This window comes from Oreochromis aureus, linkage group 23 (genome assembly GCF_013358895.1).
Source record: "Oreochromis aureus strain Israel breed Guangdong linkage group 23, ZZ_aureus, whole genome shotgun sequence".
Taxonomy (NCBI): Eukaryota; Metazoa; Chordata; class Actinopteri; order Cichliformes; family Cichlidae; genus Oreochromis; species Oreochromis aureus.
Window position 1 is genome coordinate 29506786 of NC_052963.1, and position 27450 is coordinate 29534235.

Genomic DNA, 27450 nt, shown 5'->3' on the forward strand with positions numbered 1-27450 from the left:
GTAGAAGTGAACAACACAGCCTTTTAGTCTGTAAAAGATTCCAAAATAACCCACATAAAGAAAAGACTGACTGTTTGAGAAGCAAACGTCAGCAAAGGTCAGACTTCCTCATGTTTGAAGTGTGGTCACATGACTAGCAGCTGCAAAGATTAATGTCAAGAATGTTTTCAACTGCATCCGATGCTACAGCACATGAACACTAAAAAAAAAAAAAAACCCACTTTCAAGTGTTTTTAGAAAATCAGCTGAAATGTCTGGTCTCACTGTTTTTCCAAAGTGGTAACAACAGTTGTGGAAGTTTTCATTTAATAAAGCCTGCAGACCAGTAAGTGAGAACCCACTGAACTGTGCAAATCTATGTTACACAGAAATATAAAAGAAACAAACTAGAAACTTAAAAAAGAAAATCAAAAGCATCGATATAGGAGACATAAAACGTCCAAACTAGGATGCCACACTCTGACTGCAGGTGTTGCACCAAAAACTGATTGCCTGGTAAAAAAACGATTTCTGGTATTTGCCAAAAACTGACTGCCACATTTTAACCATGGTAAATGACATGTTGGCACATAATCTGTGACCAGCTAAAGTCTCATTGACATTAAACATATCTTCTTCAAGAGAGATCAGGCCAAGAGGACAGCAGACAATCCAACAAATATAAGATAATGGTTCTATGAAGATCATTTAGGTGGACAACAAGGAGTGGACTGACTGTAATGCAGGTGCACTAACAGAGTCATACAGATACTTGGAGCCAGGTAATTTCTTTCTTTAATATATAACCACGTCATAAATCCTGCTGACTACAGCCTATTAAACAACACACACAGAAATCATGTTTTAGCACAACACTGTGTGCACATGGACCCGAAGATATCAGGTGTAACAGTCCGATCTTAGCTGAGAGGAGACATAACACCAGCTCTCTGCTACTTTAATCTCTTCAAATCTGAGCAGACTTATTAATCTCTGTTTAGACCTGACACTTACAGACAGGTCTGACTAGTTGTGCAGTTGATACTGTCTACAGGTTTATACAGGCTCTGTTATCACAGCAAGAGGAGTCCAGAGTTCAAAGTCACACAGTTGAGTGTACGAGTTAAACTATAACATTAATCCATCGATCATTGATCCCAGAATATGCCGATAACAATTTGAATGCACTGATTCATATAGAGTGTATATCCAAAGAGCACAGACCACACACAGCCGCTTGCATAAGGACTCACTGACACGACCTTAGTAATAAATGCACACAGTATGATTACGGCTGCACCACCCACACAGCTACATTCGATGTTGTTCACACGCAATAACATTACTGTAATATATTTGTACTTTGGAATCTGTCCTCTAACGTGTGCCTTTCTGTTTCTTATACATCCCTCTTGCCTGTTATTTATTCCTATCCATCCATCCATCCATCCATCCATCTTCATCCGCTTTATCCGAGGCCGGGTCGCGGGGGCAGCAGCCTAAGCAGAGAAGCCCAGACCTCCCTCTCCCCAGCCACCTCCTCCAGCTTATCCGGGGAATACCAAAGGCGTTCCCAGGCCAGCCGAGAGATATAATCTCTCCAGCGTGTCCTGGGTCTGCCCGGGGCCTCCTCCCGGTGGGACATGCCCGAACACCTCACCCAGGAGGCGCCCAGGAGGCATCCTTGTCAGATGCCCGAACCACCTCAACTGGCTCCTTTCGATGTGGAGGAGCAGCGGCTCTACTCTGAACCCCTCCCGGATGGCCGAACTTCTCACCCTATCTCTAAGGGAGAAGCCAGCCACCCTTCGGAGGAAGCTCATTTCTGCCGCTTGTATCCGCGATCTCGTTCTTTCGGTCACTACCCACAGCTCGTGGCCATAGGTGAGGTAGGGGCGTGGATCGACCGATAAATTGAGAGCTTAAGCTTTTACACTCAGCTCCCTCTTCACCACGACGGACGGTGCAGCGTCCGCATCACTGCAGCCGCAGCACCAATCCGTCTGTCGATCTCCGGCTCCTTCTCCCATCACTCGCGAACAAGACCCGAGATACTTGAACTCCTCCACTTGGGGCAGGAACTCATCCCGACCCGGAGTGGGCACTCCACCCTTTTCCGGCTGAGAACCATGGCCTCAGATTTGGAGGTGCTGATCCTCATTCCCGCTGCTTCACACTCGGCTGCGAACCGCTCCAGTGCGAGCTGGAGGCCTTCACCCGATGAAGCCAACAGAACCACATCATCCGCAAAAAGCAGAGATGACATTCTGAGGCCACCGAAGTGAAAGCCCTCCGCCACTTGGCTGCGCCTAGAAATCCCGTCCATAAAAATTATGAACAGAACCGGTGACAAAGGGCAGCCCTGGCGGAGGAAAGCAGCACAGGTCCACCTTAGGTCCATCAAGTCTTTGAGTTCAGCTATTGGTGGTTTTGTGTTTAGGGAGCATAAAAGCTGTGCTATCTTATTGTTGGTGTTCAGCAGAAATGATGTCACAAATAGAGCTGGCTGTGTTCGTTTTAAATAGATAAACAATAAATAGATAAATAAAATCAGCATCTCTGAATTGCAAATGTGTGAATCTTGAAGTTATTTATTCCTAGTGTTCTACTATTTTATATTTTACTGTGGATCACCCACGTGTAATATATATATATATATATATATATATATATAATATAACAACACCAAATACAGGGCTAATTCTACCGTCTGTCTCCAGGATAGTGTAACAAAGCTCAGCAATTGAGACTGTAGCGTAAACAACAGCCGTTCACGTCACACCCACATCAGGGAGCGGCTCCTCAAAGAGTGAAACCAGCCGCTCTTTAATGTCTCACTTTGTCCTTCGTTGCCGATTCCACAGAATAACAGAAACAAGCTGTAATATATATTTATCATGGTACATATAAAGCACTGTGACATATACTGAGACTGAGCTGCTCTGACTCTTTGAACACTAACACCACAAAAACAGCGGTAGCATTGGCCGCCATGTTCTGTCAAGGAAAGAGTGACGCAGCTGTGAATGAAGCTCATTCTGCTGCTGTGTGAACCAAATCACCGCTGTGGATCCGAGAGGAGACATTCGCAGCCTTCCTCACACTCTGAAAATCATCTCCACAAAGCGTTTACACTCAATCAGGACACTTACCATCTCCGCCAACTCTTACACGGATCCTCGGACTTAGGACGTTAGGCCCAAGATTACGTGAAACTCACAGAGCGCGTCCTTCACACTATCGGTTTCAATCGTTAAACGCTTACGTTCCCGTTCTGCGCATGCGTGAAACGTAAAACCTAGGCCGCATCCTTTAGAGGCCGCGTTTGAAGGCCGATTACGTCACAGTCAGGCCACGAAGGCTCTTTTTTTAATTAATTAAACAAATGTAACAAGTACAACAAATATGGCAACATTTGCAAAGCCTTTTCCAACACGAGATAATACCTGAACAGGCTGTATTTCAATATATAAAAGAAAAATAATGAAAATAATATAAACATAAGTAAAGAAATAAATAAAAGAAATAAATTAATACAATTAAAAGACATAAAATAAAATTATAACCTAGGGGTTTTCTAAAAGCTTCAGTTCATTAACCATAAGATGCAGATCCACAGCTTGTTTTTTGTCCATAAACTTTACAGATGAGAAAAAGAGGCAGTGTTCTTTGTGAAAAGGGAAAAAGGACGGCTTTGTTTTCAGAAATCGACATTTATGAATGAAGAATTTACCCATAATAATTATTAAATTTAAGACATTTTCAAGTTTCTTTCCTTTTCTTAGAGATCCGAAAATAATATCACTTTTAGAAAATTTAAGCAAGTTTAGAATCTTTGGGAAAAGCCAGTAGTGCACATCGTCCCAGAGGACTTTACAGTATATACATTCGTAAAATAAATGTTCTGTCGATTTAATATTCCCATCACAGAAAGAACAAGAGTTATTATCAATAGCAAAACGATGTCTGGGAAATTCTTTGTAAGGGTAAACACCTGAGAGGATTTTGTAATAGACCTCCTTAGCTTTTGGAGGAATGGGAAGTTTTAGCTAATTTGTTCGGATTTCTTTCTTTTGATTGCAGGAGAACAGTTGTGAAACTGAATTTGGGCTGGATCTATATCTGTAAAGAGCATTAGTGAATAATCTTAATTGTTTTAGACTGTTACTGTAATGTTCTGCCCATTTACTTAAGTGCAGGGAGGTCAGGGGTTTGAAAGAGATTGTGTGCTGTACAAAGAATGTTTTGAGGGATAGCCTAATAATTTTTTGAAACTCTTTGTTGTTTATTTGCAAGTTATGATTGGCACAAAAATCTTCGAATTAAATATTACCTCTATCATTTAATAAATGCATTACTGACCAGATGCCTTTTTCGTACCATTTTTGCACAAAGATCGATTTGTTCCTTACTTTTACTCCACAGGGGAGTATTGTGTGGGCTATAATTATGTTTGTATATTAATTTCCAGTATAATAAAACTTGCTGGTGAAAGGAAGAAAGCTTTATGGGGAGTTTTCTTTTATGTCAAAATCGCATCTAAGTAAAAGATTAATACCGCCTAGATCTGAAAATATTTTGTTTGGAACATGAAACCATAGGCTATTTTGATTTCTTAAAAATGATCTGAGCCAATTTATTTTTAGGGTGCCATTTAAACTGTCAAATAGCTTGCAATCCTCCATCTTTAAATTGTTTGACTAAATTACTTAATATAGTGGGTTTTTCGCTTCCATATAAAATCAAAGTTTAGCTAGTTAATAGATTTGATTGCTGATTTGGGTACACCTAATGTGTATGCAGGGTATATTAGCCTGGAAATACTTTCCATCTTGGTGAGAAATATTCGAATGGATAAGTCTCTCTGTGCCCACTTATTTAAATGGGTTCTACAATTTTGGATTTTCTCCCAAATATTAAGATTTTTAGTTATATACATACCCAAATATTTGACATTGGATTTTACAGGGATATTAAAAGCTTTAGATATGGTACAGTCTTTTAAAAGTAAGATCTCACGTTTGTTTAAGTTCAGTTTTAGCCCTGAAGCTTTTGAGAAATTTTTAATGATTTGTATAATTTTGGGGATTTCATTCAAGTTATTTAAGAAAATGGTTGTGTCATAGGCTAATTGGCTGATAGAGAGCTCTTTATCTAGAACAGATAACTTAACAAATTCTCAGCTAGAGCAGGTCATGTACTCATTGGAAGGTTGGTGGTTTGATCCCTGACTCCCCCTAGTCTATATGTCAAATATCCTTGAGCAAGATATTAAAGAATATCTGTGAATGTTAGTTAATAAGCACTTATAATCATAGAAGGAGTGGGTGAATGTGGCATGTTGCATTAAGCGCTTTGAGTACTCTGGGAGACTAGAAAAGTGCTATATAAGAGTCAGTCTATTTACCATACTGGAAGGTATTGCGTGGCGCTGCGGAATGCTGTGGTAGCCGTTCTGGTTCAGTGTGCCTCTCACTCTATACAAATCAGCGATCCTACTCCACCAAAACGGAGCCAGACCATCACACTTGCTCGTCCATGTGTGCCAGTTGATGCCACACACTGTGGAATTCAATTCAATTCAATTCAATTCAATTCAATTTTATTTATATAGCGCCAAATCACAACAACTGTCGCCTCAAGGTGCTTTATATTACACAGTAGATCGTACAATAATAGATACAGAGAAAAACCCAACAATCATATACCCCCAAAGAGCAAGGACTTTGGCAAGAGTGGGAAGGAAAAACTCCCTTTTAACAGGAAGAAACCTCCGGCAGAACCAGGCTCAGGGAGGGGCGGGGCCATCTGCTGCGACCGGTTGGGGTGTGAGAAGGCAAACAGGATAAAGACATGCTGTGGAAGAGAGACAGAGATTAATAACAGATATGATTCAATGCAGAGAGGTCTATTAACACATAGTGAGTGAAAAAGGTGACTGGAAAGGAAAAACTCAATGCATCGTGGGAATCCCCCGGCAGCCTATGTCTATTGCAGCGTAACTAAGGGAGGATTCAGGGTCACCTGGTCCAGCCCTAACTATATGCTTTAGCAAAAAGGAAAGTTTTAAGCCTAATCTGAAGCTGGCTCCACAGAAGAGGGGCCTGAAAACTGAAGGCGCTCACTCCCATTCTACTTTTAAATACTCTAGGAACAACAAGTAAGCCTGCAGTGCAAGAGCGAAGTGATCTAATAGGATGATATGGTACTACAAGGTCATTAAGATAAGATGGGGCCTGATTATTTAAGAGGGGGGAACCATCCTTTCGCCTACTCAACAGCGTACAAAGATCCTGCGTGATGAACCGAAGGTTTCAAATTTTGATTCATTAGTCCATATTACCTTCTTCCAGTGTTCAGCAGTCTAATGGTGGTATTTCATGGCCCAGGCAAGCCTCTTTGTCTTATTCTGACGTCTTAGCAATAGCTTTCTTGCTGCAACTCATCCTGTCAAACCTGCAGCTCAAAGTCTTCTCCTCACAGTTCAGACTGAGACTTGCTTGCTACGACCACAACCACTTTTTTTATTTGCAACAAACTACTTTCTGCAGTACAATACTGTTCAACTGGTGCTCACGAGGGTATGGTACCACAGCATGTACCAACACTGGTTTTATGCAGACAGAGGGGGTTATAAGTAAAGAAAAGTTGAAAGGAATTAGTAACACAAGCTTTAAAGGCTTGATCAACCTCCATTGTCTCAGAACAACTTTACATTGTTAACCCACGTTGTATTCCCTGAAAAATGCCTTTTTGTATAATTCTGAAATGTACATATTTTTTCAGTTTTTGGTAACCTTACCTTTTTTTAACCTCTTGCAGTTCACCACTTACCTTTGTACCATTTCAAGCTATTCATAGCAAACTATTCAATAGCAAAAAAATAACTGGAAAAACTGGGGTGTTCTAAAAGTTTTCACGGGTCGTGTACATTAAGAAAAAAACCTTAAATCTGAACAAAGTATGCTCTTTGCTTTTTTCCATATGCTTTATTCACTTTTTGGTTTTGTTTTCTTTTTGTAAATGGGGCGACTTAAATGAATGCAGTGACAGTCTATGAGTTCTTTTCCTACAGATTGGTCACTTAATAATTGATTAACAAATCGATTTACTCTGACTTACAGAAACCTGGTTACAGCAGGATTATTATGTTAGAGTAAATGAATCAACACCCCCGAGTTATTCTAACTACCAGAAACCTCAAAGCACAGGCCGAGGGGGCGGTGTGGCAGCAATTTTTCACACCAGCCTATCAATAAACCATAAACCCAGACAGACTTTTAATTCATTTGAAAGCCTGATACTTAGCCTTGTCCACCCTAGCTATAAAACTCAAAAACCAGTCTTATTCGTTATCATCTATCGTCCACCTGGGCATTACACAGAGTTTCTGTCTGATTTCTCAGACTTTTTATCTGATTTAGTGCTCAGCTCAGATAAAATAATAATCGCGGGTGATTTTAACATCCATGTAGATGCATAAAATGACAGCCTCAACATCGCATTTAATCTGTTATTAGACTCAATTGGCTTCTCTCAAAATGTAAAAAAAACCCCATCCACCACTTTAATCACACTCTAGATCTTGTTTTAACATGTGGCATAGAAACTGAAACTTGGCAGTGTTCCCTGAAAACCCTCTCTTGTCTGATCCTTTCCTGATAACATTTAAATTTACAATAATAGATTACACAGCAGTTTTATATAATCCCCAGTTTTATGTTAAAATCTCAAAGGACAACATTTTTGATATTAACAGTAACTTTAGGCCTCTGTGGAGTGTGCAGCTGATCTCGTCATTGTCTAAAAATGGATAACAACAACTGAGGAGTGCTGAATCATTCAAAAATACAGACTATTAGAGTAACAGGTATGTAGCATTGCTAACTAGCTAGCAAGAAGCCTCTAACACAGGGCGCATGCTAGCGGCTAATCTAGCAAACGAGTTAACAACAGAGTGATTTTAGATGTTGTAGAACTATAAGATGTTAAGCTGTGTGTCTTTTTCGTAATAGTGACATGGTTGTATTTACCTTAATTGAACGAGTCGTCAGCTGCAGTAAACCCATCAGCAGATAAACTGGAGCAGCCGGACTACGTAAAAAGTGTAGGGGGGCGAGTTCACGGTCACGTCCAGCGGGTTTGTGGGCGGGAGTGTGAAGCAGACACTTCACCTCAAGTCACTAGACTCTGGCTCCAAAAGTGCAACATGGCAGCTCCCACAGCTCCCGCTTCATTTTTGGTAGAACAGGTCATCTACGAACCTTCTGATTGATGTTTTATTTATAGCAAAAATATAGCAGGTTTATAGCAGGTGAGTCTGACTCACACTATGACACAGGCAGCACTGCTCTTTCCTTTTGTTTAAAACAAAGTGTCAGCAGACTCGATTGTTGTGTTCAATTCAATTCAGTTTTATTTATACAGCACCAACTCATAAAAACAGTTGACTCTAAGCACTTTTTATTGTAAAATAAACACACTACAATAATGAAACAATAAAAGCATACACTACATTTCTCTGTTTGTGTCTGGGGACCCGAGCCTTGGGGCGCAGAGTGTTTTGGGGTTCAAAAGCCGCAGAGATGTGGTGTTTAGAGAAAATGCGTCTATTCCAATACTCCTGAAACATAAGGGATCGCTAACGCGATAGACGCGACCAAAAAAGCGCCAGACACCCCTAGCTGGTTGCGTGCACATTCGCACCTCAACACGCAACCAACGCAAATTGGTTGCGCTTCAAAATATGCAATTTTCACACGCGTGAAGCGGAAATGTGGGAGGAAGTAGTGCCAGATGGTATGTTTGCGAAATGGCAGCTGTCGATCTAGCGTTTGAAGAGAGAGTCTCCCTTTTTTCTATTTACTGTAGAGAGCAGAGCAGCAGCGTAAAGGACGTCCTCGCCGTACCTGGGTCCATCAGTTCCTCCAGAAGCGTGAGCAGTTTGGTGAGTTTCACCATTTGCTCCAGGAGCTGCGTCTGGATGCCGGCCACTTTCAGCGGTACCACCGTCTTTCCCTTGCCCAGTTTGAGGAGCTGCTGTCCCGTGTCGGTCCAAGCATCGCCCACCTAGACACCAACTACAGGCGCTCAATCCCACCTGCAGAGCGCCTGTTCATCTGCCTGCGGTTATTAAAAGTGTTTAATACGGTAGTCCTTTATTGATACCTGTGCTAATATATGCTAATTTGAAGTCCCAGTGACTTCCCCACAACGACTCTTTTAAGAGTGTCCCACAAACCTCTGCCTTTTTTTCTTTTTTTCTTTTTTTTTACATTTTCTTAATAAATGGAGCTTGCCTCCAAAATAAACTAACCTCTATTTATTCTCTCAAATAATTGGTCTTTACTATGTTCCTATATAATAGTATATTTTTTCATTAGTATAATATGAAATAAATTCTACATGTGTCAAGTTATGTGCCAATATTTGCTGTGTAGTAGAACTGAGACAGTTATTACAAAAAATTATTTGAAAATAATATTAAAATTCTTGATAGAGAAAGCAACTGGCGTCGTACAGCTCCGGGTGGTTTGCTACGGCGTTGATTAGCCTTTCCTCCATATTGAATGAAGAATGAATGGCTTTGGCTGGACCTGCCCCTTTGAACTAGGTCAGAGCATCACGTCACCAGGCTCCTGATTGGTTGTCGCGGCACGACTTGACGCTGGAGTTCAGATTTTTCCAACTCGAGTGGTAAACGCAATACGCGCAAATGCACAAATTCTGGATTTAACAGGGAGCCAATGAAGGGAAGCCAATACAGGAGAAATATGCTCTCTCTTTCTAGTCCCTGTCAGTACTCTTGCAGCAGCATTTTGGATTAACTGAAGGCTTTTCAGAGAGTTTTTAGGACATCCTGATAATAATGAATTACAGTAGTCCAGCCTGGAAGTAATAAATGCATGAACTGGTGGTGTGTTATCTGGCTTCATGGATAGATAGAGCTGGGTGTCATCTGCATAGCAGTGAAAATGTATACTAAACCTTCTGATGATACTGCCTAAGGGAAGTATGTATAATGAAAACAGAATTGGTCCTAGCACAGAACATCATGTAGAAGTTGTGTTTGTTTGTTTTTTAATTAAATTGGCTATGCAGATACACAAAAACACCACTGTGTGTTGGAAAAGGAACAGGAAGTGATACTCTGCCACAGAGAGAGCGAACACCAAGCGAGAACTCCACCCAAAGGATCCCGTATGTCTTTATATTATAATGGGATGCTGTTCCACCCTCCATGGTTCACAAAAAAACCCAGGACCACAACCCTTTGGTCTAAATGTGAGAGTGTCATGGTCTACACCGACAGACCATGTGGAGCAGAGAATAAAGGATCCAAACACAGACTAAATGAAGCATGGAAACTAATCTTGATTTTAACAAAATGCAAGTCATTTATTGTGGCTGGCGAAAAGATACAAAACAAAGGGAAAAGGTGAAACTAAACAAAAGCCTAGACTGAGTAATCTAAAATTAAACAGGAAAGCACCCTGAACATGAATGTGACTGTGAAATCTGGACTTGAGATGCATGAACTCCTGGAACATAAGACATGGAAAACAGACAATCTGGCAATGAACAAAGAGAGACAGAGGACTTAGGCTACGTTCACACTGCAGGTCTTAATGCTCAATTCCGATTTTTTGATCAAATCCGAATTTTTGTCTGCTTGTTCACACTACAAACATAATGTGACAGTAAACGTGCTCTAGTGTGAACCCTCAAAGCGGCCCGCATGCGCAAAAGAAGATGTCACACATAGCGCGCTCTGTTTAGATCCAGACCAAACAGTATTGTTTGACTGACGGCCCTTAATGTAAAGACTTGCTTCGGACTTTATGTTTCCCAATTTTGCTTTAAGTTATAAAGTTGCTTTGTTATTTACATATGGCCTAATAATTATCCTTATTGCTGTTTTAGAGAGGAGCGGTGCTTCAAAGGATAGTTGCAGATTTCTGTCAGAATCTGCAGATTATACAGTACAAATAAAATGTTCACGTTTCTCCAACGCTGTCTTCCAAACAGTTTCACTGGATGGCCGGGAACCGTTCACGATGTCTTCTCGGGCGCTGATAATTGGCGTTTGTCTTGTGTCAGTGACGTAAAAGGCAGATTTAATGCGACATGACTATTCAAACAGCAGTCGCTTTCTGAAACATCAGATATGTATCGTATCGGATTCAGTACCACATACGAAAGTGACCCAAGTCGGATTTGAAAATATCGGATTTGTGCTGTTCACACTGTCAAACCATGATTGGATATGAGTTGCATAGGGTCAAAAAAGCCGGATTTGATGCACGTTCACCTGCAGTGTGAATAGATACACAGAAGGATGATGAGGGGAGTGGAAACACATGGTGAACACAGCTGATAGAAATGACCCTGACGCCACAGGGGAAGCAACACTAAACACAACGAGCATTGAACGTGAGCCTGTCAAAATAAAACAGGAAACATAGTGAGACGTAGACTGTAACAACATGAGTTTGACACAGGGGTCGAGGAGACACGAAAGAGAGGGAGAGACTTGACGGGCTGGGGAAACATAAATGGATACACATGACAGACAAGAAGGAGAAAATGAGAACAGGACAAGGAGATAAGAAACAAAGACATAACTGGGACACACAAAAGTGAGAGAGACCTAAACACAGAGGACACAAGAGACTCACACTCTAACGACACAATATTATAAACAACATAATGGGGAGACACAGACATTGGGAGGAACCAAAATAGAAAAAAACTAAATTGGGAAACACAAACATAGAACTAACTGAAGGTTAAACAATATAAACTAGAAGTAGAACCATATAATACAAGAGCACAAAACTCAGAATACCTGGTCAAAATACCCAGCCTACCTACAGACAGAGAGGTCTCACATACCATATAAAATATACATCTAGTTTCCTCTACTGTAAGCAATACTGTGCTGACTTTAGTATTTTACAGGGATCCATTTTCATTACTTATTACTTTTGGTGGGGACTTTAAGGTTAAAGTAAGCCCCTGTTTGTGACTGGTGACCTTCTTCACCAGTCAAAAACACCAGTGCATGTTTCCTGTTTCATTTTGTTTCTATGGTCAACAGTGTTGGTCAAGTTACTTGAAAAAAGTAATCAGATACTAATTACCTATTACTTCCCCCAAAAAGTAATCCCGTTACTTTACTGATTACTTATTTTCAAAAGTAATTAATTACTTAGTTACTTAGTTACTTTTTAACCCTTTAAGACCTACCATAGAACCAAGTCCGCCAGAGCTTATATTATATTTTTACATGTTGTGGAGCCATTTTTGGGAGCATTTCAAGTTGATATGCATCAATACAACCATTATAGCCCAAATTTTAATAATATGTATGACCTAGGACATGTGACCTAGGACAAGCTGATGGCATAACATGTAAGTACAACTCCTCCGGTTTCATATGCAAAAAAAAATTATTGTGCTAGCTTATGTGGTTGCAGAGCTACCGGGATTTAAAAATAGTTACGCAAAATGGAGCGTGTCCGCTCCGACCGGCTTTAAAGGGTTAAAAAACATGATTTACAACCTGAATAGATGATACTTTTTATGGAATCAAACTCAAAGTAAGGTCAGTACTTCCACGCTTTAAACGTTGCACGCTCATACTCTCTCCCGCACTCGATATATTATCCATTGTTGATCTGCACACAGCTGTTGTCACCAACGTCGCACTCGCTTACGTCAATGTCATCAGACATTCTCGCAAAAAAAATCACGGTTTTAGTAACGCAGCGTTCCTACGGGAAAGTAACGGTAATCTAATTACCGTTTTTGCAATGTAATCCCTTACTTTACTCGTTAATTGAAAAAAGTAATCGGATTAATATTACAGTTACTGCCCATCTCTGATGGTCAATGTGTTTAGTGATGTCGTGTGATGTCATTATGTTCATTTGTGTCAGCTGTTTCCCCATGTGTTTCCACTTTCCTTGATAACCTCCTGTGTGTATTTAGTCTGTGTGTTTTCAGTCAGTTCTCGTCAGGTCGTCTGTGATGTTCCAGCCATGTTTCCAAGGTTTCACACTGTCCATGTATTCTTGCCAGGTTTCCATGTTTAGGGTTTTTCATGTTTACCTTTTGTTTTCTACTCTTTAATCAGCTGCAAGAAACATCTCGCTTTCTGTTAAAAAATCAAGTTTTAGTTTTGCGTGTCTGCATTTGGGTCCTCCTCACTCCACACAGTCAGCTTCGCAACCAGACTGTGACAATATTACTGTCAAAACTGACTGATCACCAAACTATCCACATGCTTATTTCCCACTTCCCGTCAACTTCTTTCTGTTCTCTTAAAATACTGGGGGGCGATCGTGGCTCAAGAGTTTGGAGTCTGCCTTGTAATCGGAAGGTTGCCAGTCAGTCTCGGTCGTTGTGTCCTTGGGCAAGACACTTCACCTACCGCCTACTGGTGTTGGCCAGAAGGGCCGATGGCGCGATATGGCAGCCTCGCTTCTGTCAGTCTGCCCCAGGGCAGCTGTGGCTACAACTGTAGCTTGCCTCCACCAGTGTGTGAATGTGTGTGTGAATGGGTGGATGACTGGGTATGTAAAGCGCTTTGGGGTCCTTAGGCGGGCCTAGTAAAAGCGCTATACAAATACAGGCCATTTACCATTTTACTTTTTGGAAATTGAGCAGCAGCAGGGTTATACACTCTGAGTTCTGTGTTTGAATACTGACAGTATGACCCGACATTACTAGAACGAAGCTATAACTGAAAACATGTTTGGTCTTAATCCAGAGCTGTTAAAATACAGAAATTCCATTTAGGGGGCAAGTAACTAAAATGAGAAAAGCGGAGGGATCTGACATAATAACAGCACATGTTAGATGAGATATACTAACGTAGAGCTGAAGGAGTGTTTGTCAGATTGTGTAGACGGTGGTTGGAAGAATCATCTACAAGATAAGAACTCTAAAAGTGCCTTTAACTTTATTTATCATTATCTTTATCATTATTGATAAAACCCTAAATGTTCCTAACCACTGTTTGCAATAAGAAATTCGTCTCTGAGGGCAGAACTCTGCTGCTCAGCAAGTCTGAGGGTCTCCCTCATCTGACCTGTGTGATCAGTCTTTGTGTGGAAAACAAAACTTATTAGATCCACTAATCTCTACTTCTCAACAAATCTAATATTGATTACATTTGATTGTGGTTTTCTTGGTAAAACTTACAAGAATACTGTTGTTTTATTATTGTAGGGTCTACCTTACAATATGAGGTGACTGCTGTTGTGATTTGGCATAAATAAAATTGTATTAAACTGAATCAAAAAACATTCAAAAGTTTTACCTCTGTCAGGAATTTTTTCTCCCATCACATGTCCTCTCAGTTAGGCATCCTGGAGTTTATCCTCTCTGTTGGTGCAGAATTTAAATTCTCCAGCTTCCATCAGCGAGCTGATGAACACAACAAAAAACATTATTACCTTAATGACATGGTCAATTGTAAATTGACCTCACAGGCCATTGCTCATCAGTGGGCTGGTTTCAGTCATTGTGCAAATGTATTGTTTATAAGGTTGGGGAAACCAGCATGCACCTGAGACTGAAGAAGTCACTTGGATGAGTGACAAAACGTTTCTCCCTTTGAAAACGTCCAGATCAACAGAATCGACCTTTTGGGGAATACTATCTTAATTTCTAACATAAGTTTGTACTTTTTTGGAAAAAGGACTCATCTTATGCTATTTAGATTTTACTCTTTGGCAAACTCCCCATCCAGAAATGTTTTTAAATAAGTCACACTTCCTAATTTATATGAAGGACAGAAGAAAAAGTTTACTCTTCTATAACAACAACCTTTAAAACCATTACTTTAAACCATCAGTATTTACAGTGTTTTTAATGTCTGTATTTGAAGTCACTCTTCCTCTAACACTCCTTCCTGGTTTGCTGAATTTCCACCCTGTCTTTCATGTATTCTGTCTATTGTATGTCTTCTTCTTCTCTGAGGTTGTCATGTTACATTAATCTGGTTTCCCAGTCGGTATTCAGTGTTATGGAAGAACTCTATGCTTAGCAGAAATCCTGCACTATTACAAATATATCAACAGTAAGTGTGTCCCCCTGCTGTGTCCTCACACATCATCACTGAAGCTCTCCGTCCTCACACTCCACATGCCCACTCGTCCCTCAGTCCTTCTGCATAATCCACTTTCTTTGTCACAGTTTGATATAAATATCTGTGTTTCCTTTATTGACAGATCTGTTCATAAAAGTAATAAAGTAAAGCTCCAGTCAGCCTCTGTACAGCAGGAATACAGTTAATACTACCTCTGCTCACCACAGGTACACAACACAACTTCAAAACCGCCTTAAACACACAAAGGAACAAACAAACAGAGGTTCAGAAACCATCCATTAACCAGCCCACAGAGTCAACATGTACATGAAGTATAAATATCACAGTGTGAAAACAGAAGCATGTTAATCATGATAGAGTCAGACTTACATTCATGTGATCAGTCACAGCCTAAATTACAGCAGACAACTCAGCTGATAAGCACATGACTGTACAAGGGCTGCTGGGTAATATAGTTCCATAATAAGAGGAACTTCTTATGAGTCCCAGCTTAACCCTTTCATACATGAGTTATGACAACCTCAATCGGGATTTTCTTCTTAAGTATTTTAATTTATATCTAGGCATGAAAAAAAGATTTTTGAACTTCATTTTTTAAACATGTACTTTTCAAAGAGTTTTTTTTTTTAACATGTCCACTTAAGGTGGACAACAGACATTTTGACTTACAAGTTGGGTATGGAGTGTCCAATGTAGTGGTTTATGTGCAAGTATACTATCAACTCTACACAAATACAAGAAAACAGCCTTTGGATAGCTTTCCACTGTAGTGACCACTGTGCGTGGAAGGGTTAAAGACATTTTTGTCAGTGACTGTTTGGTTGACTTAATGCAAAGATCACTGGGTTGGGTTCAAACATGTGATTTTAAATTAGAGCTCAGTCACACAGCACGTTAGAGATGGAGGAGAATATCCTTCATGTGTCTGATTAGGCTGATGTTTCTTATATAAACATATGTGTCTGATGATCTGAGGCTATTAGAGACTCAATCAACTTCCTCTTCTTCAAGGCTAACCAATCACAGCACAGACAGGAGCAGCCCACAGACCAAACTGATCACATGATCTGCTCACTGTGGTCACTGTTTTTAAGGTATTACTAAGTTAAAAAAAAACAGCACACCACAAATATTATTTACAAATGTAGCACACAAGCTGGATCTGTTTTATATATTTACTAGATCACAATCACACACCAGTGTCACTCACACATTTAAATGAGTTAATATTCTCTTGCTCTATTTGATGCACAAAAAGAAAATCATTAAAAATACTATAAAATATGTAATATTTTAATGATATTATGTGTGATAATAAGTGTGACAGTGTGAACAACACAATCCTGTTACTGACCACTATAACCACTGAGGTACATCATGGGCAGTACATTAAAAAAGTATGTTCATGAAGTTATGGCGCCATCTCACTGTCTCGTAACCACAGATACTTAAAGATCAGGGATTAAGGAAACAAAGGCTCAAAAGTTTTACATTTTACTGGAAGTGTTGACAGAAAGTAATTTAAATATCAGTCTGAAGAAAAACATGCGAGAGGTTTTCAGGAAAGAGAAACTATACTGATATAAAACTAATCAGTCAATCATGCGGCAGTAACTCAGTTTGTTCATGCATGTAGACAGAACAAACAGCCCACTGAGAATCAAACCGACGGTAAGAACGGGGAAGATGTTGTGATGTGAATACGATGACAAATCTTTGAGGAGTGTTTCCTTCTTGAATCTACAAAGAATTTTTTTTTAAAAAGAAGAAAAAAAAAAGGGTCCAGTCTACTACTAGCAAGTTGTATGTAATGAAGTGGCCAGTAAGTGCAGTAGTGATGGCTGGTTTGTAAAAGCCAAACATAAAACAGATGATTTCATCTTTGTGCAGTCTGAATATTTTGGGTCTGCAGATGATAAAGATGATGGTGATTATCTAAGACTGCTTAGTTCATAGTCATGAGGGTGGATTTAACACCAGCTGTCACAGGACAAAATAACTCACCTTGATTTCAACTCTAAAGGAAAGAAAAGTGAATTACAGAGTGCTGAAAACTAATCTGTGGTTGTAGTCTGTACAGGTGGATGTCGCTGAAGAAGCAGAACAAAGTACTGTTCTACGAGTTTACTCAGATGAAGTGACTCCATAACACATCCCGGGAATTATAGGCTACGGTAAGACAGGGAAATACTAGATGTTTTTCCTGAAATCACCATGAAAATGCCAGTACTTAAAACAACTTACAGTATAATAATTTCATTGTTTCCTGTACAAACCTGACTTGTTACTTCCTTATTCTAGTACAAGTTATATACTATTGGACTATTCTTGCAGATGTAGCCGGATCTTTTCACATTTGCACACCTCAGTTCAGGTGTGTGCACATAACAGTGTTACCTTCAGTTTAACAGTAAACAGGTGAGAAAGCTGCTTTCATATTACACTCTTAGAATTCATATAAACCATTCAAATTCAACCCTTTACACCCGTGTGTCATCATCGATCTCTGCTGCCTGCGTAAACATAGTTTTACTGCCATACTTTTAGTTAATGCATTTGTTTTGCACTACGCACATTTTATATGTCATTATGTCATTTATTGTGGAAATTCTCATGTAGGAACTACTGTACTGCATGTTGGTTCCACTGGTGCAACTGTGTGAGATGCACACCCATGTTGAAGTATGAGGTCGTGTCCAAATTCATGGGCTGCATCCTCCTGAGGCCGCATTTGTAGGCCGATTACGTCACAGCGACGCAACGAAGGCTGTCCAAATTCGTAGACTCCTCCAAATGCAGCCGACAAATGCGTCCTCCTTTTCCCCAAATTTGAAGGATGGGTCGAGTGTGTCCTTCGTGGCCCACCATATCCCAGAATTCAAAGCGCGGCCCAGCCAATTCCAGTTTTCAACAATGGCAGCCGCTACTAAGTTTTTAATATTACTCTTATTAATCTTTCTGGGTCACAAAATAAACTTTTAACGTATTTTCAGGCGAGAATGTGGGTGTGTTAACTTCAAATATCTGCTCGGTTTATCAAGATATCACATATTTGCAAAAGTGCTCCGACGTCTGTTATCCACCAGCTCGATAGCTAGCTGGGAGCTCAAGGGTCACTGAAGCCGCCGAGAACAGCACAACTCCCGGCGCATCATTTTCAGATCACCACGGACTTTCGCTACTCAGGTTAAACGTAATATATTAGTCACTTAGACAACCTAGAAATGTTATTGTTTGGCTTTTTCAGTGTTTTATTGGTTTGTGAGTAAATTGGTTTGGCTGAGATTAAAGATATTAGATTAGATCAAATAAAACATTATTAATCTCCTGGATGGTTTTCACACAGCTGAATAATCATCAAACAGAAAACTGATTAAACAGAAGTGTGAGATGGTCAAGAATTTACACCAGTGTCCTGTTATAATTTAGATAGCAAGGAGCAGACGACAGAGTTTATTAAACTCCACCAAGACAGCAGTGACGAAATCGCAAGGCTAGACCGTCCAATATCACAGCTGTTTACTTCAAGCTTACCCGACCTTCTGAGGACCCGGGGTGTTCTGGGAATCCATCCTACCTGGCAAATCATCCTACCCAGCAAACCATCCTACCCGTTGTTTCTGCGCACAACACGAAATTCAGTGGCAAACCGTCCTACCTTTGTGAATATTAGCTAGAAAAATACTCTGACTGGTAAAATTAACTGCCAAACCATCCTACCTTTGTGAATGTCACCTACAAGCATACTTAAACTGCTAAAATTTAGTGGCAAATCGTCCTACTTTTGTTAATCTGAGCTAGAAGCATACTTTAACAGCTAAAATTCAGTGGCAAATCATCCTACCTTTGTTAATAACAGCTACACACATACTCTGACGGGTAAAATTAAGTGCCAAACCATCCTGGCTGTATGCATACGAGCTACAAGTATACTCTGATGGGCAAAGTTAAGTGGCAAACCGTCATACCTACTTAAATTGGTGCTGGAATTACTCTGTGACAGCAGAAATGTGCATAAACATACGGTAGGACGTTTTGCCAAAGTAGGATGGTTTGTCAGAATAGGCCCACGTAGACCGCGAAGGCCGGGTCCTCAAGAGGATGCAGCCCATGAATTTGGACACGACATGAGGCTGTGTCCCAATCCAGCAACCGCACGCTTCGGAGTACGCGCAGTTGGCGTACTACGTACGGCGCGTATTAGGAAGTACAAGAAGTGCGGAAGTGAGAGGCTTGTTAAATGGGAAGGGCCTTTCTCAATATGCGTACTTGCGTTCTCATGTACTCGTGATACGTCATCAGTCGGAGACCAAGTACTGTTCCAATTCGAAGTATGCATCAAGCCGAGAACGCGAAAAAGTCCCGGATGTGTTCTCGCTCCGCCCGTTTTATCGAGCATGCATCAGTGGTGACTTGTGTGGACTTGATACAGCTAAATATCCCAGAATGCATTTCGTCCAAAACTCAAACGCGGCAATGGCGGACGAGCGGGGCTAAAAACTTTTAAATATTACTCTTTCTGGGTCACAAAATAAACTTTTAAGTTATTTTCAAGCTAGAATGTAGCTGTGTAAACTTCAAATATCTGCTCAATTTATCAAGATATCATATATTTCCAAACGCGCTCCGACATTTTCGGAGACGTCTGTGACCTGCCAGCTCCATAGCAGACAGCGAGGTCGAGGATTATTAGAGCCGGCGAGAACAGCGGACTCCCGGAACATCGTTTTCAACGATTTAAGTCATACAGAATAGATATCAGAGCCTTAAACAGGCTGACTTCTGCTAAATGGGTCAAACTGGGCAGAAAGTATACAAACACATAACATCCTTATGGAATATGATGTAACACTATAGATCAACTTACCTCAAAATACATAAAGCATATAAACAATTACAGCAATACGATACAACAAACACAGCAGTGCTACTAATCCAAAATACTCAAAGCTTCATAGAACTGAAACAAACATTTATTTTTAGCTCCGTTCTGCTGCTGATACATACTTTAGGTTTCTGAATATTAAACTTGTTGCTGCCTTTCATAGTGTGTAACTTGAAGGGCCTGAGTACTGAAAACACTGGAATGATAAAATTATTTGAACATTTCCTAATAAGACTGATTCAGGACAGACAATTAGTGATGTTAAACTTTTCTAGCAGTCCTTCACAAACAGGGAACAGTCTGTCTATTCTCTCCATCTGTCAGCTGCTGCTGGCTCTTCCTCCTCCTCTTCCTCACACACTGCTGAGTTTGTCCTGGTGGATCATCAGGGGTGCAAAGCCTCACAGATGATGTGCAGCAGTGGGTCCCTCAGTCTGTCCTCACTCTGGACACTTGCAGTTGTCACACATGGAACTCAAATGTGTGATAAGCTGCAGGATTCAAACACAAGTGTAACTTATAAATACATGTTCATACTTTTATTCCACAATCAGAGAGAAAGAAACAGAGAGAGTGCAGGACAGACAGACAGGTGACAGTCTCAGGTGTATACACTGCTACAAAACAGCACAAGAGAAGGAGGATTTAGTGTTTGTGTTATTACGAGTGCTAAACAAGAAGAGTTCCCAGATGGTACAGTGGACACATGAGTGACTCCTGTGATTAAAGCATCTTTCTTTCAGCTTAACGAGTGAACCGTCAGCTCGTTCAAACACACGTTAAAGTCCGTTTGGCTCGACACCACCGAACAGAGGCAGCAATATAACATAGCTAACATTAACAGTGCAGTGAATCCTGCTTGTGCCGTCATATTCAGGACTGCAAACCGAGCAGCATCACCGACTTTCAGCTTGTTGTGTTTGTGGATATATGACTGACTTTAATTATCCATAAAATCATCACATTCTCTGTAAGATTAAGGTCAATTATTGAACAGCGTATATCTGAAAGTAAAGGCTTTAAAACCAAGTTAACGCTGAAAGTACAAACATCGCTAATGTCACATAACTTTGACGACATGTGGCCAACAGTAATGTTTTAATGTTCTTCATTATCAAACATTCGCACATAAATAAGTGGCATATTATTCAGTACTTACTTTTGAAAGTTTACTCTTTGGCCGCCCGCTTCAGTCATCCGCCGTTTTTTTTCTGAAAAAAAAAATATCCACACCCAGCCTTCAAATTTGGGCAAATGAAGGGCCGCATTTGGAATTGGGACATCCTTTGTCGCTTTGCTGTGACATAATCGGTCTACAAATGCGCACTATGAAGCATGCTGGATTAGGACACAGCTTGAGCCTGACAAGTTGAAGCAGGAGATGCCAATTTAAGTCAGAGGAAGTTCAAATGTTCTTAAATCTGTAAAGTGCTCATTTCTTCCTCTCAACATTGGTCAGGTATGTTTTAAATGTTGTATAGATCATTTTATGTCTCTAGTTTACCCATCTTACTATCTCATTGAATTTTATGCTGTTTTAGTTCAGCGGTGGCTTAGTTTGTAATGAAGGTGATGCTGTAACAATATCAACCCCAAGATTTTACAATTCACCTTAAAGCAAGCTTCATGCCATCAGTAAAAGAACTCTTTAACTTTAAGAAGAAGTGGAAGTGACAGAGAGGGCAGACCGTCACTGTTAAACTGTCTCTGATAACCTGGTGGGTTTCTGGGAGAAAGCTCTTTGACAGTGGATCTGTTGTTGGACAGTGTGTTAGGATGAGGGTATTCGGACCTGTACCTGCATTATCTGAAGAGCTTTGCCTCTACATCTTGTTGCACTGTTTTCCTTTAAATAAACTTGAATTTCTGTGAATTTTTGTGTCCACCCACACCATCATCTGTGACTCAGAGTCTGAAAGAAGCCATGCAAACCCACCCTGCTGCTGTTCTGTGGATCCAAACCACAGAACCGAGCTTGTTTCCAGATGTTTTCCTCTCTGAGGCTCAATTACATTTCTGTTTTCAGCTCCTTGGCAGCAGAGTGCAGGTTCATTTCTGTGTGCTGGACCTCAGATTTAGTTACCATGGTTTGTGTGGAATTGTCTGGGTTATTAATCATGTCTCTATAAACACAGTAAGAACAGATGACCTCAGTGAGCAGGTCCAAAACTCAGTCCGGCTCTGCAGTCCTTTGTTTCTGTCTCTCTGTGTGATGAGTGGGCAGTATGTGCACACAGCTGTGATCTGCAGAGTTACACCCACCCTTTCCTGATGCAGGACAGTGTGTAGCAGCACAGGAGACCCCGAATGAGATTAATGAGCCTTTCAGGGGTGATGAACATAATTCAGATCGTAAAGAGTGAACCAGGTCACTCAGGTGAAGGTGGTTTCTCTTTCAGCTTTCTTTAAAGATTACAGCAGCACCACCCACTCACATAGCTACACCACACTGACACTACTGTAACTCTCCCAGAGTACAGATTACAGTTACATTCAATGAAAGCTGAGCAGCACTGAGGAACATCGACTTTAACAACAACATTTTACAGGGAGAGATTAAGCTCTACAATAACCTGCAGTGTCCTACCAGGAAGTCTTTTATTTTGAAAGTATTTCACAAACAACCAGAGGGAATGCAAGGGACTTTCCAAGCTCACAAATACTTTCACTTTCACTCTTGACTGTGTCCTCACATAAGTTTTTGTTTAATTCTGGGTATTGTATATGGAAAGGTAGAACTAATTGAAGCTTCTTCTGCAACATGTTTGCAAATGTGTCACACAACAAACAGCCCTCACATCTGTACAACAGCATTTTACAGCTGCAGCTGTGGCACAAATGTGTGACAGCTGCAGCTTGCATTAGTCCAGCCTGTACACATGCGATACCAGCTGTGCATAACAAGGTCACAGAAACTCAATATCCTATTCACACATAAAGGTGAAGTTGATTGCTACACCAGTCATATCAAAAGTGAACAACACATCCAATCCACACATGCAAAAAACAAAACAAAAACAAACCATTCATGTCCATGACGGTGAGACAGTGGACACCTAAATAGTGGAGGAGGTACAAACTGTGGGGAACATTTGGTTGCTAATAAACAAGATAGACGGGCTAACAGCGCGAGCACGGCGTCAGAGTGAATATCAGGATCAGCTGTCAGTGAATATCAGCTGGCAGCTGTGGCTACAATGTAGCTTGCCATCACCAGTGTATGAATGTGTGTGTGAATGGGTGAATGACTGAATGTAGTGTAAAGCGCTTTGGGGTCCTTAGGGACTAAGTAAAGCGCTATACAAATACAGGCCATTTACCATTTACCATCAGGAGTGTAGCTTGATGTGCCTCTTTGAGGCAGAGTTTGCTTTTCCTGTTAACAACAGGTGGTGTAACCCTGCTCACGTAACAATCAAAGAGCAGATTGTTTGCCCGGACATTGAAATGTGCGTTGTTGGACTCGGGCCATTTTATTTGCCCAGGGAATTTACCCATGTGATGTTGGTGGCTGTTTACATTCTGCTAACCCCACAGCTGTATGTTACACTATCCACTCTGTCATAGCCCTGTGACAGACTCCATATCTAGCACCCATATGACTTCATTGCCATCTCGGGTGACTTCAACCTTGTCACTTTGGACAATAGACATACCGACATTCACACAGTATGTGGGGGGGGAGAATTTTAGATCCTCCAGCTTCACTGTGCTAATATTTTGCTAACCATACTTCTGTAGCTAGACACCACTATAAACATCATTAAATACAAGCTAGTCCAACTAAACTAATCCCACATTTGTGGTGTTAGTTTACTTACCTCTGCCTTACATTGATTTATTTCTGATTGCTCTGAAGATGTTAAATACTCTGTGATGAGTGGCAGATTAAATCATAACACTAATGATAAATATACATGTATATAAACAAAATGTATAACTTCTATCATGCACACGAACAGGCCTACCATAAAATTTTTTAAGACTGATAATCTGAGGGGGCAGGACATACTTTTACTTTCTGTTTCAAATTGACTGTTTGTTTTAACAGCAGGTCCGAGGTCAGATTCTGGTTATAAAATCATTGAAGGATTGAATTGAATCCAAACATTTACAAATCTGTTTTATTTATACAATCACCAACAGGCTTCAGGACACAAACAGGCTCCACCACCAACCATGAGGCCAGGACCAGGCTCTAATAACTGAGGCTTCTTTATTAGACTCCAGGTGGAAGAACAGACTGAAACGTCAGTAGTACATACCGTACTGTACATACCACATTTCCACATACCATGCTGGCACATACCAAGAGCTGAGGTGTAAACTTCTGTGTGAGTGTACAGTGGCAAGTCTGCTCTCCGTGTGCGTTTGTTTTTTTCAGTTTTGTTTTATTTTCACTCTAAAGTATTTAACCTTCCATTTAGCGTTTCACCACTGTCTTTGATGCGACTCTGGAAAACGGGATAGCTCGCTGCCCATGCTACATTCACTGGGCCTGCCACCGTAATCTTCATGTGTCCAATAATTTAGTGGGAAACTGAGTTTTTCTGCAAATTCTATCTATCTGGACAGTCTCTTGTTGTCTCTCAACTAGACTCTCAACTAGACAGAAAAACGACAGGTGTCAATGCAACAATTTTTCAGCATCTGGAATTTATCCCATTCACTATTTTATCTGGCCATGCCCACACACAGAGTTTTCAATTCTCCGCCACTAAAAACAGCGTTAATCAATGCAAGGCCTGTGATGAGTAAGACTTTCATATTCCATGACCTCTTTGTCTCCTATAATTTGGACTTTCTTTTTATGACTGAAACTTGACTAACCACCAGTGACTTAGCTGCTTTTGTTAAACTGACTTGTGAAAACTGCCTTACCACACCTAGGACCTGCATTAGTGAAGGCAGTTTGGTAACAATCTTTAGAGATCACTTTAAATGCAGAATGATAGCCTGAAGGGACTCCACTAGTTTTGAACTACAGCTGTTTATGCTGGATCTGTTCTCTCCTGTACTCTCTGCTCTAGAGTATAAACCTCTTAACTATAACAAAGATTTCATTCAGGAATTTTCTGACCTTCTGTCTGTCACTTTGCAGACCACTGACAAGCTGCTGATCCTTTGTGACTTTAATATCCACATGTATTGTCCCTCTAAATCTTTGGTTGCAAAAATTTCACAACTTTTGGAGTCATTGAACTTAACCCAATCTGTCAATGGCCCCACAAACAAGCAGGGACAGACTCTAGACCACATCTTGTCATTTAGGCTTTCAGTGATCAGTTGTGAGGTGCTGTGTGTTAATCTGATCATAAACTCATTTTGTTTAATATCCCCATTCTCACTCGCCTCGTAAACAAACCCCGACCCCCCCCTTTTTTTTTTACTCTAGCCCCTATAAAATTTGAGAGCAGCTTGACATGTTAAGCCGCTTTTGCTACATCTCCTTTAGCCACCTTTAATGAAAGTTCTCCTCACCCTGATTAGCTACTTGCATGCTTTAGTTCAGCTTGCACCAAAATTATGGACTTAATTCTCAAATGCAGATGGGATAAATTAAAACCTCAGCCTTACTTAAATAATATCACCCATGCCATCAGGCAGGAATGCTGGAAAGCAGAGCGAAAATGGAAGAAAGATAAGCTCCTTGTCTCTCACCAAGTGTTTAAAGATTGTTTGAATCAGTGCACCATCAAGGCAGAAAGACCAAATTATTTCTCTAAGATTATTGCAAATAATTCTGGCAACCCTAAAGTCCTGTTCAACACAATGAATTCTGTCCAGCATCCCACCACTACAGCCATATCTGAGACTGCCTCACTCACGTCATTACAGAAAAAAATGATACTATCAGAACACATATTCTGCTCCCATCGTAAGACTCTTCTGGACCACGAACATCTTCATCTTTTTTCACCCATTTCAAACCATCTCGTTTGATCCTACTGATATAATCACACAGACGAAACAGAGTTTTTGCTGTCTGTATGTGTTCCCTACGCCATTTCTCAGAAATGGGCTGAAGAAAGTCTGCCCTAACATCCTCGCTATTGTTAATAGCAGCATCTGAAATAGAATTGTTGCTCATTTTCTTAAAAAAAGCTGCTGTCCAGTCACTTCTCAAAAACCAAACAAAAAAAAAAATAACAAAAAAATAAAGTTTTTGGATCCGTCAGTTCATATCAAATTTAGACCAGTCTTGAAGCTGCCATTTTTGTCTAAGGCTCTGGACAAAGTTGTCTTCCACCAATTGTTCCCATTCTTAGCTACAGATAGTATTCTGGATCAATATCAGTCTGGTTTGAGAGCCTTCTAGAGCACAGAGTGTGCTCTACTGAAGGTGTCCAATAATGTGCTTTTAGCTGCTGACTCTGGCAAAAGTACAGTTTTCATTATTTTGACCTGAGTGCAGCATTTGACACTGTTGACACAATCCTATTCATATATATTCATTGCAAAAGTATTTCATAACACAACTAATGATCTAATGATCTGGAAATCCCCAAGAATACTCAAAGTCAGGAATGAGAGACTGATACTTTCTGTTTGTACTGATGCTCACTAACCTGGTCACGCCGTGTTGGTCATGTATAAAGGATCAGAAAGTAGAACTAAGAACAGCTCTTTTCACAGTGTGATTCTGTGAAGAAGCAGTCACACTGATGTGATTGATTCCAGGAGAGGAGGTCCAGGTACTCCAGGTAGTCTGAGGGCACACAGTCAGAAAGCATCACGTGGTTTCAAGAAAATGGAGGTCTGCACAGAAACTGATCAATCCAACCAAAGACTGAGAAAATACAACCAGACTGACCTAACTGGCTGATACGACAAGCTGGTGATGACTGACTGAGGACAGAGGAGCAATCAGCTGATTTTTGACAGGAAGGTGGAGCAACCTGGAGGACGAAAGCAGTCCTGGAGGACAAGAGAGAAAACTGACACACACAAACAAACACAATTAAGAGGTGTAAACTGAGTAAAAGATCCTAAATGTTGTCACAGCTTCAGGTTGTTTGTTCCTTCTACACTTTAATAACCTTCTTTTTCTCATTAACATGTTTTGTGTGTTATTCTGACTCTCTGCATGCTCATTAATAAAAGAATGATAATAATATTAATAATGCTGATGTTTTCCAGCAACTAAAAAAGAACAAACAAAACCTAAACTGGGAAAACTAACCTGAAACTAGAAAACCTGAGACACGGAGGGAATGACACACAGGAGAAAAGTCAAAGTAACGCAAACGACCTGACAAGGAGTAAAGCAAAGCACACGCTATAAATGCACAACCAGGAAACAAGGAAATGGCAGACAAACAGGGAACACAGCTGACACTAATTAAACGAGAGAAGGAGGAAGCAAAACAGAATACATTGACATAAAACACGGACCTTCAAAGCAAGGGCGGTTATTGAATTGTCCCCACCAGTAATTTGATCTCTTCGAGTAAAGAAAAACAAACCC

The 27450-nt window shown here is 40.5% G+C and overlaps 1 protein-coding gene across 6 annotated transcripts in view; it reads right to left on the minus strand.

The window, feature by feature from the left end:
* The window catches only part of LOC116309327 (tumor necrosis factor receptor superfamily member 14-like), a 53186-nt gene extending 25736 nt beyond the window's left edge, over nt 1-27450 (minus strand). For 2 of the 6 annotated variants that reach the window (XM_031725899.2, XM_031725898.2), the window contains exon 1: nt 3132-3251. The gene's annotated coding sequence lies outside the window, so the exon portion shown is untranslated. Of the gene's footprint in view, nt 1-3131; nt 3252-14305; nt 14413-15466; nt 15499-26551; nt 26692-26796; nt 26921-27165; nt 27293-27377 lie in introns of those variants that run through there. The other 4 variants (XM_031725897.2, XM_039607228.1, XM_039607227.1 and 1 more) reach the window with 4 other exon arrangements.